This window comes from Moschus berezovskii, chromosome 5 (genome assembly GCF_049115385.1).
Source record: "Moschus berezovskii isolate FMDL1 chromosome 5, NW_MosBer_1.0, whole genome shotgun sequence".
NCBI classification, from domain to species: Eukaryota; Metazoa; Chordata; class Mammalia; order Artiodactyla; family Moschidae; genus Moschus; species Moschus berezovskii.
The window spans coordinates 94,255,738-94,274,952 of NC_142464.1; the positions used below are offsets into that span (position 1 = coordinate 94,255,738).

Consider the following 19,215-nt stretch of genomic DNA (forward strand, 5'->3'; position numbering starts at 1 on the left):
ATTATAGGAAAAGACATTATAATATTGCTAATATATGATTTAGGTTTATGGTATATTATTGATTTAATTACATTCATTATATCTTTAAACTAGTAATATAAGTGCTTGCATTTTTAAGTTCTATTCCTTAAAATAATTATTTAATTATTCAAAACCTCATAAAATTGAGAAAATATATTTTTAGCTCCTATATTCCTTTACAGTTAATTCCCCAACTAATAATAAATTATGATTACCTTGTTCTCATGCCTGTAAAAGACAGATAATTGCCCAAATCATTTATATTTGTTCTGATAGTGTTATATTTGTTCTGTTTTTATATTTGGTAGACCTACATTTATATTTAGTTATTTTAGGTCTATTTAACTTGATTTATAGGCCTGGAAAAAGTCAGTCTTCATTCCAATCCCAAAGAGAGGCAATGCCAAAGAATGTTCAAACTACCACACAATTGCACTCATTACACACGCTAGTAAAGTTATGCTCAAAATTCTCCAAGCCAGCCTTCAACAATATGTGAACCGTGAACTCCCAGATGTTCAAGCAGGTTTTAGAACAGGCAGAGGCACCAGAGATCAAATTGCCAACATCCGCTGGATCATGGAGAAAGCAAGAGAGTTCCAGAAAAACATCTAATTCTGCTTCATGGACTATGCCAAAGCCTTTGACTGTGTCGATCACAATAAACTGTGGAACATTCTGAAAGAGATGGGAATACCAGACCACCTGACCTGCCTCTTGAGAAACCTGTATGCAGGTCAGGAAGCAACAGTCAGAACTGGACATGGAACAACAGATTGGTTCCAAATAGGAAAAGGAGTACATCAAGGTTGTATACTGTCACCCTGCTTATTTAACTTATATGCAGAGTACATCATGAGGAACGCTGGGCTGGAAGAAGCACAAGCTGGAATCAAGATTACTGGGAAAAATATCAATAAACTTAGATACGCAGATGACACCACCCTTATGGCAGAAAGTGAAGAGTAACTCAAAAGCCTCTTGATGAAAGTGAAAGAGGAGAGTGAAAAGGTTGGCTTGAAGCTCAACATTCAGAAAACAAAGATCATGGCATCTGGTCCCATCACTTCATGGGAAATAGATGGAAAAACAGTGGAAACAGTGTCAGACTTTATATTTTTAGGCTCCAAAATCACTGTGGATGCTGATTGCAGCCATGAAATTAGCAGACGCTGACTCCTTGGAAGGAAAGTTATGACCAACCTAGATAGCATATTAAAAAGCAGAGACATTACTTTGCCAACCAAGGTCCGTCTAGTCAAGGCAATGGTTTTTCCCGTGGTCATGTATGGATGTGAGAGTTGGACTGTGAAGAAAGCTGATCGCCAAAGAATTGATGCTTTTTACTGTGGTGCTCGAGAAGACTCTTGAGAATCCCTTGGACTGCAAGGAGATCCAACCAGTCTATTCTAAAAGAGATGAATCTTGGGTGTTCATTGGAAGGATTTATGCTAAAGCTGAAACTGCAATACTTTGGCCACCTCATGCGACGAGTTGATGCACCGGAAAAGACTCTGATGCTGGGAAGGATTGGGGGCAGGAGAAGAAGGGGATGGCAGAGAATGAGATGGCTGGATGGCATCACCAGCTCGATGGACATGAGTTTGAGTGAAATCCGAGAGTTGGTGATAGACAGGGAGGCCTGGCACGCTGTGATTCATGGGGTCGCAAGGAGTCAGACACGACTGAGCGACTGAACTGAACTCATAGATGTCAAAGTCCATGGTGAATCATTTACCGAACTTGGTTAATACATCACATCATCTGAGTTAAACTGAATAACGTTTTTGACATCAAGGGCAAATTATTGGCAAGCATACTGAAGACAGATTTTTAGAAAAGAAAGGAAGAGATATTTTTTTTTAATGGAGAATTTGGTGGAATTTCAAGACAAAATCTTGGCTAGAACTCCCCATATTCACCTATAGGATTAGAGAAGAAAGAAAAAATAATAATATTCTATGTTTAGAGACATGTTTATTTTTATTAAAATTCAATTTATGTCTTCATATTTGCTGCAGATTTTAGGCTGATGCTAGTTAGTAAGATGCCTAGGTGCTTGTGCTTAGTATAGTAGTCACAGTACAGCTCATGAGAGGACCAGGAGAAATATTGAGACAAAGTAAAAGAAATAAATGGATTAACTCCTGAATTTCTGAAGAAGAAATCATCCCCAAAGAAAACAGCATTTATGGGAAGTGCATTTTCTGTCCAAAGTATTTGCAGTGCAACTCTAAACAGTTTTCCTCTTCTCTGCAAATATTTATATTGTAAGTAAAATTAATGTAGGATTCAAGTTAAGTAAATTTTTTTGTAGTTGTTGATATCTGACTCTTTGTGACCCCATGGACTGCAGCACACCAGTCTCTTCTGTCCTCCACTCTCTCCCAATTGTTGCTTAGTTGCTAAGTCATGTCCAACTCTTTGCGATCCCCTGGACTGTAGCTTGTCAGGCTCCTCTGTCTATGGAATTTCCAAGCCAAGAATACTGGAGTGGGTTGCCATTTCTTTCTCTGGGGGATCTTCCTGGGCCAGGGATCAATGAGAGCCTTCTGCATTGGTAGGCAGATTTTTTACCAGTAAGCCACTAGGGAAGCTCTCACTATCTCCCAGAGTTTTCTCGAATTTATGTCCCTTGAGTCAGTGATGCTATCTAACCATCGCATCCTCTGCCAACACCTTCTTTTGCCCTCCATCTTTCCCAAAAGTAGGGTCTTCCCCAATGAGTCAGCTCTTCTCATCAGGTGGCCAAAGTATTGAAGATTTAATGGCAGCATCAGTCCTTCCAGCGAATATTCACAGTTGATTTCCTTTAGTATTGACTTGTTTGATCTCCTTGCAGTTCAAAGGACCCTCAAGAGTCTTCTCCAGCACTACAATTTTAAGGCATCAGTTCTTCACTGCTGGGCTTTCTTTATGGTCCAACTCTCACAAATATACAGGAAAAAGGATAACTTTGAGTACATAGACCTTTGTCTGTAAAGTGGTATCTCTGCTTTTTAACACATTGTCTAGGTTTGTCATAGCTTTTCTTCTGAGGAGCAAGGTTCTTTTAATTTCATGGCTACAGTCAGCATTCACAGTGATTTTGGAGGACAAGAAAGTTCTGTTTCCACTTTTCCTCCTTCATTTGCCATGAAGATGGGAACAGATGCCATGATTTTCATTTTTTTTTAATGCTCAGCTTTAAGCCAGCTTTTCCCTCTTTTACCCTCATCAAAAGCTCTTTAGTTCCTTTTTACTTTCTGTCATTAGAGGGGTATCATCTGTGTATCACCTGAGGTTGATATTTCTGCAGCAATCTCGTTTCCTGCTTGTGATTCATCCAGGCCAGCATTTCGCATGATGCACTCTGCTGCTGCTGCTGCTGCTGCTAAGTCACTTCAGTCGTGTCCGACTCTGTGCTACCCCATAGATGGCAGCCTACCAGGCTCCCCCATCCCTGGGATTCTCCAGGCAAGAACACTGGAGTGGGTTGCCATTTCCTTCTCCATGATGCACTCTACATACAGTTAAATAAGCAGAATGACAATATACAGCCTTATTGTACTTAAGTTACTTTAAAAGAGTGGGCATTAAATTCCAATCATTTACTTTGGTCCATTGTATCGATAACCATGAAAACATACAATAATCAGCTAGTTCTCTGAAGCCAAGAAATGTTACAATACAAATGAAGTACTATTATTAGTATCCAAATGAAGGCTAGTCTTTGAAAAACAAACAAACAAACAAAAATGTTTTGTATTCCAAGGGGGACAAAGTCTAATGTGTCATATGGAAGGAAATTGATGTAAATGTGCTTTACAGCAGAGTAGAAATTCTATCAGGCTTCTGATATTACTGACTGGCAAAGAAGCTCTGGTTAGAGTGTGTTCTGCATTAGTTCTTGTATAATTCTTGTAGAGAATATGAAATAATTAATGAATATTGAACCCAAAATTATGTTAGATATTTAAGAAATATTCAACCTGTTCAGTATGGAAATAAAATTAATCATTATGTTCCAGAGACTCACCAGCATCTCAACTGGTTGAACTGAAAGCAATGAATAAAAAAAAGCACTAAGTCTTTAATGGCAACAATTTCCATGTGTTTATTCATTTGTCATATCTTTCTAAAGAATAGATCATTTTAAACCTTAATTCTGAATCATGTGGCTTATTTCTGGAGTGAGTCTTTGATCTTTGTCTTGATAAGTTGAAGACTGGACAAGAACCCAGAAGAACAGGAGATAAATCTCTTCAAATCAGTGGCTGGATTATTCAGATGGACTCTGTCAAGGTTTCTAGCCCAACTATTACAAAAAAAAAAAAAAGGCAGAAGAAGACTACTCTCTCTTTTTCTTCTTTGCAGTCTTACCAAACTTCCAGCTACAAAATAGGCAACATTTAGTGATCAGGAATGCAACAGTTGCCACACAAGCTAGCAGGAAGCCAATCACATCCAAAGAGTGGTACTGGAACCAGGTGAGGTCATGGAAAGCTGGTCGAAGGTGCTTGGCTCCTTTGTGGAGCATGACAAACTCAACCCAGAAGACTGCTCGGTTCAGGGGTTTTACAGGATGATCATGATGAATTCTTGATAACTTCATAGCATTCTCTTTATAGCTAAAATTGAATATATAAATAACAACCTGTAAAGTTTATTAAGGACATGATATACCTAAAACAGATATATATTATTAAAAAATAAATTGCATAATTAATTATATGATAAGTTGTGTCATAATTTATATCTCTAGAATATGAAAAGCATATGAAAATTTATTTCCTCTTGAGATATTTCTAGATATGATGGATGGCTGGAATCTGTTGGATGCTTTAAAGTTTCTTCAAAGTAAAGGAAACTATAAGCAAGGTGAAAAGACAGCATTCAGAATGGGAGAAAATAATAGAAAATGAAGCAACGGACAAATAATTAATCTCAAAAATATACAAGCAACTCCTGCAGCTCAATTCCAGAAAAATAAAAGACCAAATCAAAAAGTGGGCCAAAAAACTAAACAGACATTTCTCCAAAGAAGATATATAGATGGCTAACAAACACATGAAAAGATGTAAAACGTCACTCATTATCAGAGAAATGCAAATCAAAACCACAATGAGGTACCATTTCACACCAGTCAGAATGGCTGCTATCCAAAAGTCTACAAGAAGTAAATGCTGGAGAGGGTGTGGAGAAAAGGGAACCCTCTTACACTGTTGGTGGGAATGCAAGCTAGTACAGCGACTATGCAGAACAGCGTGGAGATTCTTTAAAAAACTGGAAATAGAACTGCCATATGACCCAGCAATCCCACTGTTGGGCATACACACTGAGGAAACCAGAATTGAAAGAGACATGTGTACCTTAATGTTCATCACAGCACTGTTTATAATAGCCAGGACATGAAAGCAACCTAAATGTCCATCAGCAGACGAATGGATAAGAAAGCTGTGATACATATACACAATGGAGTATTCAGATCAGATCAGATCAGATCAGTCGCTCAGTCGTGTCCGACTCTCCGCGACCCCATGAATCACAGCACGCCAGGCCTCCCTGTCCATCACCAACTCCCGGAACTCACTCAAACTCATGTCCACAGAGTCGGGGATGCCATCCAGCCATCTCATTCTCCGTCGTCCCCTTCTCCTCCCGCCCCCAACCTTTCCCAGCATCAGAGTCTTTTCCAGTGAGTCAACTCGTCGCATGAGATGGCCAAAGTATTGCAGTTTCAGCTTTAGCATCAGTCCCTCCAATGAACATCCAGGATTGATGTCCTCTAGAATGGACTGGTTGGATCTCCTTGCAGTCCAAGGGACTCTCAAGAGTCTTCTCCAACACCACAGGTCAAAAGCATCAATTCTTCGGCGATCAGCTTTCTTCACAGTCCAACTCTCACATCCATACATGACCACGGGAAAAACCATTGCCTTGACTAGACAGACCTTGGTTGGCAAAGTAATGTCTCTGCTTTTTAATATACTATCAAGGTTGGTCATAACTTTCCTTCCAAGGAGCAAGCGTCTTTTAATTCCATGGCTGCAATCAGCATCTGCAGTGATTTTGGAGCCCAAAAAAACAAAGTCTGACACTGTTTCCACTGTTTTTCCATCTATTTCCCATGAAGTGATGGGACCAGATGCCATGATCTTTGTTTTCTGAATGTTGAGCTTCAAGCCAACCTTTTCACTCTCCTCTTTCACTTTCATCAAGAGGCTTTTGAGTTCCTCTTCACTTTCTGCCATAAGGGTAGTGTCATCAGCATATCCGAGGTTATTGATATTTCTCCCAGTAATCTTGATTCCAGCTTGTGCTTCTTCCAGCCCAGCGTTCCTCATGATGTACTCTGCATATAAGTTAAATAAGCAAGGTGACAATATACAACCTTGACGTACACCTTTTCCTATTTGGAACCAGTCTGTTGTTCCATGTCCAGTTCTGACTGTTGCTTCCTGACTTGCATACAGGTTTCTCAAGAGTCAGGTCAGGTGGTCTGGGATTCCCATCTCTTTCAGAATGTTCCACAGTTTATTGTGATCGACACAGTCAAAGGCTTTGGCATAGTCAATGAAGCAGAAATAGATGTTTTTCTGTAACTCTCTTGCTTTCTCCATGATCCAGCGGATGTTGGCAATTTGATCTCTGGTGCCTCTGCCTTTTCTAAGACCTGCTTGAACATCTGGGAGTTCACGGTTTACATATTGCTGAAGCCTGGCTTGGAGAATTTTGAGCATGACTTTAGTAGCGTGTGAGATGAGTGCAATTGTGCGGTAGTTTGAGCATTCTTTGGCATTGCCTTTCTTTGGGATTGGAATGAAGACTGACCTATTCCAGTCCTGTGGCCACTGCTGAGTTTTCCAAATCTGCTGGCATATTGAGTGAAGCACTTTCACAGCATCATCTTTCAAGACTTGAAATAGCTCAACTGGAATTCCATCACCTCCACTAGCTTTGTTAGTAGTGATGCTTTCTAAGGCCCACTTGACTTCACATTCCAAGATGTCTGGCTCTAGGTCAGTGATCACGTTATCGTGACTATCTTGGTCATGAAGATCTTTTTTGTACAGTTCTTCTGTGTATTCCTGCCACCTCTTCTTAATATCTTCTGCTTCTGTTAGGTCCATACCATTTCTGTCCTTTATCGAGCCCATCTTTGCATGAAATGTTCCCTTGGAATCTCTAATTTTCTTGAAGAGGTCTCTTGTTTTTCCTGTTCTGTTGTTTTTCTCTATTTCTTTGCATTGATCACTGAGGAAGTCTTTCTTATCTCTCCTTGCTATTCTTTGGAACTCTGCATTCAGATGCTTATATCTTTCCTTTTCTCCTTTGCTTTTCGCCTCTCTTCTTTTCACAGCTATTTGTAAGGCCTCCTCAGACAGCCATTTCGCTCTTTTGCATTTCTTTTCCATGGGGATGGTCTTGGTCCCTGTCTCCTGTACAATGTCACGAACCTCCATCCAGAGTTCATCAGGCACTCTATCAATCAGATCTAGTCCCTTAAATCTATTTCTCACTTCCACTGTATAATCATAAGGGATTTGATTGAGGTCATATCTGAATGGTCTAGTGGTTTTCCCTACTTTCTTCAATTTAAGTCTGAATTTCGCAATAAGGAGTTCATGATCTGAGCCACAGTCGGCTCCTGGTCTTGTTTTCCCTAACTGTATACTGCTTCTCCATCTTTGGTATTACTCAGCCATTAAAAGAATACATTTGAATCAGTTCTAATGAGGTGCATGAAACTGGAGCCTACTATACAGAGTGAAGTAAGCCAGAAAGAAAAACACCAATAGAGTATACTAACACATATATATGGAATTTAGAAAGATGGTAATGATAACCCTGTATGTGAGACAGCAAAAGAGGTACAGATGTATAGAACAGTCTTTTGGACTCTGTGGGAGAGGGCGAGGGTGGGATGATTTGGGGGAATGGCATTGAAACATGTATATTATCATATGTGAAATGAATCACCAGTCCAGGTTCAATGCATGATACAGGGTTCTCGGGGCTGGTGCACTGGGATGAACCAGAGGGATGGGATGGGGAGGGAGGTGGGAGGGGTGTTCAGGATGCAGGACACATGTACACCCAGGGCGGATTCAAGTCAATGTAAGGCAAAAAAAATATACAATATTGTAAAGTAAAATAAAAATGAAAAAATTTTTTAAATAAAAAATAAAAAAAAATAGAGTCTCAGTAATTACTGGAGGTAGGGAAGAAAATAAATTCCAGTAGAAAATAGCATTCTCAGGTACAGAAATAGGAATGGATTAATAGAATATGTAGCTTGAGAATACAGAATTTTGATCTAACTTTCTGAGTGTGGTATTGGGAACATGATAGTGTAGGAAGCAGCATGGAGGGGAAGGTCTATGAAAAAGGAACACTTTCCCCACTACTTCACTCTTCCCCAGGTTTTGTCTGGAGTATCAGTATTAATAAGACTTCAGCAGTAACAGGAAATTATTTCAGTATGTGATCTTCATGGTCCTGACATTACAGATGAAAGCAAGAAAGCTTCATGTGATCCTCTAGGCAAGAAGTAGGGCCTGAGACTGAATATATGCTGACATTTTTGCCTGCAGACTCAGGCTAAAGAGGGCTGTGTGTTGAAAAGCAGAAACATTACTGTGCCAACAAAGATCTGAATAGTCAAGGCTATGGTCTTCCTAATGGTCCCATACCATTGTGAGAGTTGAACCATAAAGAAGTCAGAATGCCAAATAACTGACACCTTCAACTGTGGTGCTGGAGAAGACTCCTGAAAAGTCCCTTGGATAGCAAGGAGATCAAACCAGTCAATCTTAAGGAAGATCAACCCTGAATATTTACTGGGAGGACTGATGTTGAAGATGAAGCTCCAGTATTTTGGTCATCTGATGAGAATAGACAACTCACTGGGAAAGTCCACAGTGCTGGGAAATATTGAGGGAAGAAAGAGAAGAAGGCATCAGAGGATGAGATGGTTGGATGGCATCACTGAAAATGAACATGAACTTGGGCAAACTCTGGGAGATGGTGAGGGACAAGGAGGCCTGGAGTGCTACATTTCATGGAGTTGCAAAGAGTACACACGACTGAGCAACTGTACAACAACAGAGGGCAGCACCTGCAGTGGTGAGATGGAAGGATGGCAATAGCTAGAACACTAATCCTTCTAACTTCTGTCAAGGAACAGAAGACCACACCAGGGTTTTGGTTTAAGGCTTTGAATGGCTGACTTAGAAGCAAGATTTCCTTGGGTTTGTGAAGGAGGGAGGTTATTCACCCACACCAAAGTGCAATCATCATTGATAAAGAATACAGAACATTAAATAGTAGAAAATCATGGGAAAGCATTCAAATTTTGAGGACGAGAACTATAAACCAGAAAAAAGTAAACAAAGCCCTGTTGCCCTTTGGTTTAAATGACCAAGGCAGGCCTTTTTTAATACACAAGAATTTAAGGAATAAGTACCTTTGAATACATCTCAGGAAAACAAACAATAGCAACAGAAATTCCAAGATAGACACAGACAGAAAATATTTATCAAATAAAAAGTCAATAAAATACTCTCAAAACACAAATTGGTTCATTAAATCCATATAAATATGAAATTAATGTTAAATGATATTGGAAATTATGGTCATGGGCAAGATGTGTACTTTGTAAGCTTTGATAACACTGTACTGATAACGTAGCAAAGAAATCTAAGATGTGATGTTTAAGAGACACTGATGGAACCCACATCCTGTTTTACAGAGTGAAGGAAGTCAGAAGGAGAAAGACAAATATCATATATTAATATTGTAACCTAGGAAAAAAATTGTACTTATAACCCCATTTGTAAGGTAGGAATAGAAATGCAGATGTAGAGGACAGACTTGTGTATACAGCAAGTGATGGGACACAGTCGGACAAACTGAGGAAGTAGCATTGACATATATACTATCATGTGTGGAGTAGATAGCCATTAGAATTTGCTGTATAACACAGAGAGCTCAGCCTGGTATTCCGGGGCTTCCTAGGTGGCTCAGTGCTAAAGAATCTCCCTGCCAACACAGGAGAGCAGGAGATGAACATTAAATCCCTGGGTCAGTAAGATTCTCTGGAGAAGGAAATGGCAATCCATGCCAGTATTAATCACTGGAAAGTCCTATCAACAGAGGAGCCTAGCAGACTACAGTCCATGGAGTCGAGAAGACTTGAATATACCGAAGAGATTGCCACAAACACAAAAGGGTGGAACGGGGTGGAGGTCAAAGGAAGGCTCAAGAAGGAGGGGATTATAAATATATATATTTATGGAGGATTCACATTGTTGTACTGGAGAAGGGAATGGCAAACCACTTCAGCATTCTGCCTTAAGAATCCCATGAACAGTATGAAAAGGCAAAAAGATATGACACCTAAAGATGCACCCTCCAGGTCAGTAGGTGTCCAAAATGTTACTGGAGAAGAGCAGAGAAATAGCCCTAGAAGGAATGAAGAGTCTGACCCAAAGCGGAAATGACACCCATTTGTGGATGTCTCTGGTGGTGAAAGTAAAGTCCGATGCTATAAAGAGCAATATTGCATAGGAACCTGGAATGTTAGGTCCATGAATCAAGGCAAATTGGAAGTGGTCAAACAGGAGATGGCAAGAGTGATCAATATTTTAGGAATCAATGAACTAAAATGGACCAGAATATGCAACTTCAATTCAGATGACCTTTACATCTAATACTATGGGCAAGAATGCCTTAGAAGAAATGGAGTAGCCCTCACAGTCAGCAAAAGAGTTCAAAGTGTAGTACTTGGGAGCAATTGCAAAAATGACAGAACGATCTCTATTCGTTTCAAGGCAAACCATTCAACATTACAGCAATCCAAATCTTTGCCCAAGCCACTAATGCTGACGAGACTGAAGTTGAATGGCTCTATGAAAACCTACAAGACTTTCTAGGACTAACACCAAAGAAAGATGTCCTTTTCATCATAGGGGACTGGAATGCAAAAACAGGAAGTCAAGAAACACCTGGAGTAACAGGCAATTTTTGCCTTGGGGTACAAAATGAAGCATGGCAAAGGCTAACAGAGTTTTGCCAAGAACACGTACTGGTCATAGCAAACACCACCCTCCTCCAACAACACAAGAAATGACTCTATATGTGGTCAATGTGTAGAGATGGTCAATCCCAAAATCAGATTGATTATATTCTTTGAAGTTGAGGATGAAGAAATTCTATACAGTCAGCAAAAACGAGACCAGGAGCTGACTGTGGTCAGATCATGAACTCCTTATTGCCAAATTCAGATTTACATCAAATAAGGAGGGAAAAACAGTAGACCATTCAAATATGACCTAAATCAAATCCATTACAATTATACAGTGGAAGTGACAAATGAATTCAAGGGATTAGATCAGGTAGACAGAGTGCATGAAGAACTATGGACAGAGGTTTATGACATTGTACAGGAGGCTGTGATCAAAACCAACTCCAAGAAAAAGAAGTAGAAGGAAAAATGGTTGTCTGAGGAAACCTTCACAAATAGCTGAGAAAAGAAGAGAAGCAAAATGCAAAGGAGAAAAGGAAACAAATATCCATCTCAATGCAGAGTTTCAAAGAATAGCAAGGAGAAATAAGATAGTCTTCCTATGTGGTCAATGCAAAGAAATAGAGGAAAGCAATAGAAAGGGAAAGATTTAAGATTTCAAGAAAACTAGAGATAACAAGGAAATATTTCAAGTAAAGATGGGCACAATAAAGGAGAAATGGTATGCACCAACAGAAGCAGAAGTTATTAAGAAGAGGTGGCAAGAATACAAAGAGTTCAGTTCATTTCAGTTGCTCAGTCATGTCTGATTCTTTGCTTATGGACAGCAGCACACCAGGTTCCCTGTCCATCACCAACCTCCAGAGCTTGCTCAAACTCCTGTCTATCAAGTTGGTGATGCCATCGAACCATCTCATCCTCTGTTGTCCTCTTCTCCTCCCACCTTCCATCTTGCCCAGCATTAGGGTCTTTTCCAATGAATCAGTTCAGGTGGCCAAGTATTGGGGTTTCAACTTCAACATCAGTCCTTTCAATGGATATTCAGGACTGATTTCCTTTAGGATGGATTGGTTGGATCTCCTTGCAGTCCAAGGGACTCTAAGAGTCTTCTCCAACACCACAGTTCAAAAACATCAGTTCTTCAGTGCTCAACTTTCTGGATGGTTCAGCTCTCACATCCATGCACGACTACTGCAAAAACCATAGTTTGACTAGATGGACCTTTGTTGGAAAAATGTCTGTTTTTTTTTAATATGCTGTCTAGGTTGGTCATAGCTTTTCCTCAAAGGAACAAGTGTCTTTTAATTTCATGGCTGCAGTCACCATCTGCAGTGATTTTGGGGAACTATAAAAAAAGATCATGATCCAGATAACCATGATGGTGTGATCACTCACCTAAAGCCAGACATTCTGCAGTGTGCAGTCAAAGGGCCTTAACAAAGCTAGTGGATGTCATGAAATTCCAACTAAGGTATGTCTAATCCAAACAATCCTGGTGGGCTACAATCCATGGGGTCTCAAAGAGTCAGACACGACTGAGGAACGAAGCACAGCAGAAAAGATGATACTACTGAAGTTTTGCACTTAGTATGCCAGAAAATTTTGAAAGCTCATTATTGGCCACAGGACTGGAAAAGGTCAGTTTTCATTCCAATCCCAAAGAAAGGTAATGCCAAAGAATGTTCAAACTACCACACAATTGCACTCATCTCACTCATTACTAGCAAAGTAATGGTCAAAATTCTCCAAGCTTGGTTTCAATACTATGCAAACCAATAACTTCCAGATGTTCAAGCTGGATTTAGAAAAGGCAGAGGAACCAGAGATCAAAATGCCAGCATCCACTGGATCATCGAAAAAGCAATAGAGTTCCAAATCAATGTCTACTTCTTCTTTATTGACTACACCACAGCATTTGACTGTGTGGATTACCACAAACTGTGGAAGATTCTTCAACAGATGAGATATATCTGATGGGATATTATATCTCATATCTGCCTCCTGAGATATCTCTATGAAAGTCAACAGTTAGAACTGGACATGGAACGGACAGGTTCCAAATTGGGAAATGAGTACATCAATGTTGTACATTGTCACCCTGCTTATTTAACTTTTATTTAGAGTACATCATGGGAGATGTCAGGCTGGTTTAAGCACAATCTGGAATCAAGAATGCTGGGAGAAATATCAATAACCTCAGATACACAGATGACACCACCCTCATGGCAGAAAGCGAAGAAGAATTAAAGAGCCTCTTGATGATAGGAAAGAGGAGAGTAAAAAAGTCGGCTTAAAACACAGCATTCAATAAACTAAGATCATGGCATTGGACAAATCACTTCATGGCAAATAGATGGGGAAACAATGGAAACAATGAGAGACTTCATTTTGGGGGGCTCAAAATCACTGCAGATGGTGACTGAAGCCATGCTATTAAAAGACGCTTGCTCCTTGGAAGAAAACCTATAACCAACCCAGACAGCATATTAAAAAGCAGAGAAATTACTTTGCTGGCAAAAGTCCATCTAGTCAAAAACATGGTTTTTCCAGTAGTCATGTATGGATGTGAGAGTTGGACTATAAAGAAAGCTGAGTGCCGAAGAATTGATGCTTTTGAACTGTGGTGCTGGAAAAGACTCTTGAGAGTCCCTTAGACTGCAAGGAATTCCAACCAGTCAATCCTAAAGGAAATCAGTTCTGAACATTCATTGGACGGACAGTTGCTGAAGCTGATTGCTATCATACTCCATGGGGTTGCAAGAAGTCGGACATGACTGAGCTACTTAGCAACAACAAAATGTTGTTGCAAGATATAAAAGAACACCATTGTAAATCGGTTACCCCCCAATTGAAAATAAGTTAAACAAAAAAGAGAGACGCTGATAAGAAGTTAAGTGACTTCATAGTAAAAAATCATTCAATGTTTAAAAAATTAAAACTTCTAAGAAATAATTTTAATCTCTAATGCTCATGTATAGATTTATATAAAATTTCTATCAAGAATTTATCTGACATATAGAAACATTTATTCAACCCTGGCAAATTATTTAATTTTAATTAGTTTCTTTTTTCCAAAGAATATATTTGATTTATATTAAATATAATTACATCTTTCATTACTGAGAATTTATTTGTTTATGATCACAGCTAACCACCATGATGTACGAAGTTCTCCAGAACTTATTTTATTACTCAAAGCCTGATCCCTATTTCTCAAAGCTTGTCTTTCCACTCTCCCACTCTCCTAGGCCCTGGAAAACATCACTCTACTCTCTGCTTCTATGAGTTTGAACTTTCAGGTTATACATAGAGGAACTAAAAATCCTCTTGATGAAAGTGAAAGAGGAGAGTGAAAAGGTTGGCTTGAAGCTCAACATTCAGAAAACAAAGATCATGGCATCTGGTCCCATCACTTCATGGGAAATAGATGGAAAAACAGTGGAAAGAGTGTCAGACTTTATTTTTGGGGGCTCCAAAATCACTGCAGATGCTGATTGCAGCCATGAAATTAAAAAACGCTTACTCCTTGGGAGGGAAGTTATGACCAACCTAGATAGCATATTAAAAAGCAGAGACATTACTTTGCCAAAAAAGTCTGTCTAGTCAAAGCTATGGTTTTTCCCGTGGTCACTTATGGATGTGGGAGTTGGACTGTGAAAAAAGCTGATTGCCGAAGAATTGATGTTTTTGAAGTGTGTTGTTGGAGAAGACTCTTGAGAGTCCCTTGGACTGCAAGGAGATCCAACCAGTCCATTCTAAAAGAGATCAATCCTGGGTGTTCATTGGAAGGACTGATGTTAAAGCTGAAACTGCAATACTTTGGCCACCTCATGCAATGAGTTGACTCACTGGAAAAGACTCTGATGCTGGGAAATGTTGGGGGCGGGAGGAGACGGGGACGACAGAGAATGAGATGGCTGGATGGCATCACCAACTCTGTGGACATGAGTTTGAGTGAACTCCGGGAGTTGGTGACGGACAGGGCGGCCTGGCGTGCTGTGATTCATGGGGTCGCGGAGAATTGGACACGACTGAGCGACTGAACTGAACTGAACTGAATCTTAACCAATGTTTGTCATTCACTGTCTGAGTCACTTCACTCAGCACAATTCCATGTTTTCACAAATGGCAGTATTTCCTTTGTCTTCTTTGCTAAATAATATTCCTTTACATACCTATACCACATCTTCTCAATCCATTCATTGACAGACACTTAGGTTTTTATTCATATTTTGGTTTTTGTGAATAATACAGCAATTAGCACTGGTACAGCAATTAGCACTGGTACAGCAATTAGCACTGGGGTGAAGGCATCTCTTCCATATTTTGTTTTCATTTCCTTTGGTTATATATCCAGCAGTGAGATTGCTGGATAATGAAGACGTTTTGTTGTTGTTGTTGATATTTTGACAAGCTTCCATACTGTTTTCCAAGTGGCTGCACCAATTTTCATTCCCATCTGGAGTATACTGGAGTTCTTTTTCTACATCCTCACCAATACCTCTTAGACCTTGTCTTTTGATGATGGCCTTTCTAAAACTTCTAAGCTGGCTTGAAACTCAGCATACAAAAAATAGACTGTGGCATCTGGTCCCATCACTCCATGGCAAATAGAAGGGGAAAAAGTGAAAGCAGTGATAGATTTTATTTTCTGGGCCACAAAATCACTGCAGACAGTGACTGCAGCCATGGAATTAAAAGACACTTGCTCCTTGGAAGGAAAGCTCTGATAAACCTAAAAAGCATATTAAGAAGCAGAGATATCACTGTGCTAACAATGGTCCATACAGTCAAAGCTATGATTTTCTAATAGTCATGTATGAATATTATTTCATGCCTGTGTGCTCAGTTTTTCCTGCTCATTGAAACTTCACAGATTAAAGTAGTCCAGGCTCCTCTGTACATGGGATTCACTAAGCAAGAATAATGGAGTGGGTTGCCATTTCCTACTGCAGGGGAAGATTTTCCAAACAAAAATACTAGAGTGGGGGCCCTTTCCGACTCCATGGTATGATCACTCACCTAGAGCCAGAAATCTTGGTGTGTGAAGTCAAGTGGACCTTAAGAAGCATCACTATGACAAAGCTAGTGGAGGTGATGAAATTCCAGTTGAGCTATTTCAAAACCCAAAAGATGATGCTGTTAAAGTGCTGAACTCAATATGCCAGCAAATTTGGAAAACTCAGCAGTTGCCACAGGACTCAAAAAGGTCAGATTTAAATCCAGGCCCAAAGAAAGGCAATGGCAAAGAATGTTCAAACTATTGCATAATTGCATTCATTTCACGTGCTAGCAAAATAATGCTCAAAATTCTCCAAGTTCAGCTGCAATACTATGTGAACAAAGAAATTTCAGATATTCAAACTGGATTTAGAAAAGGCAGAGGAACCAGAGATCAAAATGCCAACATCCACTGGATCCTAGGAAAAGCAAGAGAGTTCCAGAAAAACATCTACTTCTCCTTCATTGACTATGCTAAAGCCTTTACTGAATGGGTTACAACAAAGTGTGGAAAATTCTTCAAGAGATGGGAACTCCAGACCACCTTGCAAGTCAAGAACCACCTGTGTGCAGGTTAAGAAGCAACAGTAAGAAGTGAACACGGTACATTGGACTGGTTAAAATTAGGAAAGGAGTACATCATGAGAAATGCCAGGCTGGATGAAGTTAAAGGTGGAATCAAGATTGCTGGGAGAAATATCAAGAGCCTCAGATATGCAAATGACTCTGCCCTTATGGGAGAAAGCAAGGAGGAACTAAAGAGCCTCTTGATGAAGGTGAAAGAAAGTGAAAAAGCTGGCTTGAAACTCAACATTAAAAAACACTAAGAATATGGTATCCAGTCACATCACTTTGTGGCAAATAGATGGGGAAACAATGGAAACAGTGGCAGGCTTTATTTTCTTTGGCTCCAAAATCACTCTGGAGAGCAACTGCAGTCATGAAATTAAAAGGCTCTTGCTGCTTGGAAGAAAAACTATGACAAACACAGACATCATATTAAAAAGCAGAGACATTACTTTGCTGACAAAAGTCCCTATAGTCAAAGCTATGGTTTTTCCAGCAATCATGTATAGATGTGAGAGTTGGACCAAAAAGAAGGCTGAGCATTGAAGAACTGCTGCTTTCTAATTCTGGTGCTGAAGAAGACTCTTGAGAGTCCCTTGGACAGCAAGGAGATCAAACTAGTCAATCCTAAAGGAAATCAACCCTGAATTTCATGGAAGGACTGGTGCTAAAGCTGAAGCTAAAATACTTTGGCCACCTGAGGCGAAGAGCTGACTCACTGCAAAAGAACCTAATGCTGAGTCAGATTGAAGGGAAAAAGAAAATTGGGCAGCGGAGGATGAAATGGTTAGATAGCATCACCAACTCAATGGACATGTATCTGAGCAAACTCCAGGAGATAGTTGAGGACAGGGTAGCCTGGTATGAAGTAGTCAATGGCGTCATAGAGTCATCCACAACTTAGTGACTGAACAACATCAACAACAATTCTAATAAGTGTGAGGTGGGATTTTTATTTGCATTTTATGATGCTTAGTAAAGATCATGGCATCTGGTCTCATCACTTCATGGGAAATAGATGGAAAAACAGTGGAAACAGTGTCAGACTTTGTTTTTTTGGGCTTCAAAATCACTGCAGATGCTGATTGTAGCCATGAAATTAAAAGACGCTTGCTCCTTGGAAGGAAAGTTATGACCAACCTAGATAGTATATTAAAAAGCAGAGATGTTATTTTGCCAACCAAGGTCCGTCTAGTCAAGGCTATGGTTTTTCCCGTGGTCATGTATGGATGTGAGAGTTGGACTGTGAAGAAAGCTGATCGCCGAAGAATCGATGCTTTTGAACTGTGGTGTTGGAGAAGACTCTTGAGAGTCCCAGGGACTGCAAGGAGATCCAACCAGTCCATTCTAAAGGAGATCAATCCTGGATGCTCATTGGAGGGACTGATGCTAAAGCTGAAACTCCAATACTTTGGCCACCTCATGCGACGATTTGACTCACTGGAAAAGACTCCGATGCTGGGAAGGGTTGGGGGCGGGAGGAGAAGGGGATGACAGAGAATGAGATGGCTGGATGGCATCACCGACTCTGTGGACATGAGTTTGAGTGAACTCTGGGAGTTGGTGATGGACAGGGAGGCCTGGCGTGCTGTGATTCATGGGGTCGCGGAGAGTTGGACACGACTGAGCGACTGAACTGAACTGAACTGAAGTCTAGAGTTTGGTGACATTAAAAACATCTACAATGTTTGTAACCATTAACTATATGGCATGGCATCCAGTCACAGTCGTGTCTGACTCTCTGCGACCCCATGGACTTTAGCCTGCCAAACTCTTCTGTCCATGAGAATTCTCCAGGTAAGATTACTGGAGCGAGTTCCTCCAGGGCATCTTCCTGACCCATTGGATAGAACCCAGGTCTTCTACATTGCAAGTGGATTATTTACCAACTAAACCACCAGGGAAGTCCAATCAGCTCTACATTTACCTCAAATATTTTCATCATCTATTACATCAACTCTGTGTCATTAAATAACTTCCTTAGCCCCTGATAATCTCTGCCCTACTTTCTGTCTCCATAATATTGGACTACGCTAGGTAACAGGTCGGAGAAGGCAATGGCACCCAACTCCAGTATTCTTGCCTGGAAAATCCCATGGATGGAGGAGCCTGGTAGGCTGCAGTCCATGGGGTTGCTAATAGTTGGACACTACTGAGCGACTTCACTTTCACTTTTCCCTTTCATGCATTGGAGAAGGAAATGGCAACCCACTCCAGTGTTCTTGCCTGGAGAATCCCAGGGTCGGGAGTGCCTGGTGGGCTGCTGTCTATGGGGCTGCACAGAGTCGAACACGACTGAAGTGACTTAGCAGGTAACAGGTTCAAATGGAATCATACATTATTTGTATACATAAATCATACAGTATTTGTCTTCTTCTGACTTAGCATTATTTTATTTCAGGATTCATGCTTGTTTCAACATATCATAACTTCCTTTCTTTTTAAGGTTGAATATTTGCCAACCAAGGTCCATCTAGTCAAGGCTATGGTTTTTCCCGTGGTCATGTATGGATGTGAGAGTTGGACTGTGAAGAAAGCTGATCGCCAAAGAATTGATGCTTTTGAACTGTGGTGCTGGAGAAGACTCTTGAGAGTCCCTTATACTGCAAGGAGATCCA

General features: G+C 40.2%; 1 pseudogene; it reads right to left on the minus strand.

Moving 5' to 3' along the window:
• Positions 1-1,923: 1,923 nt before the first annotated feature.
• LOC129561647 (UDP-glucuronosyltransferase 2C1-like) overlaps positions 1,924-19,215 on the minus strand; it is a 38,429-nt pseudogene continuing 21,137 nt past the window's right edge.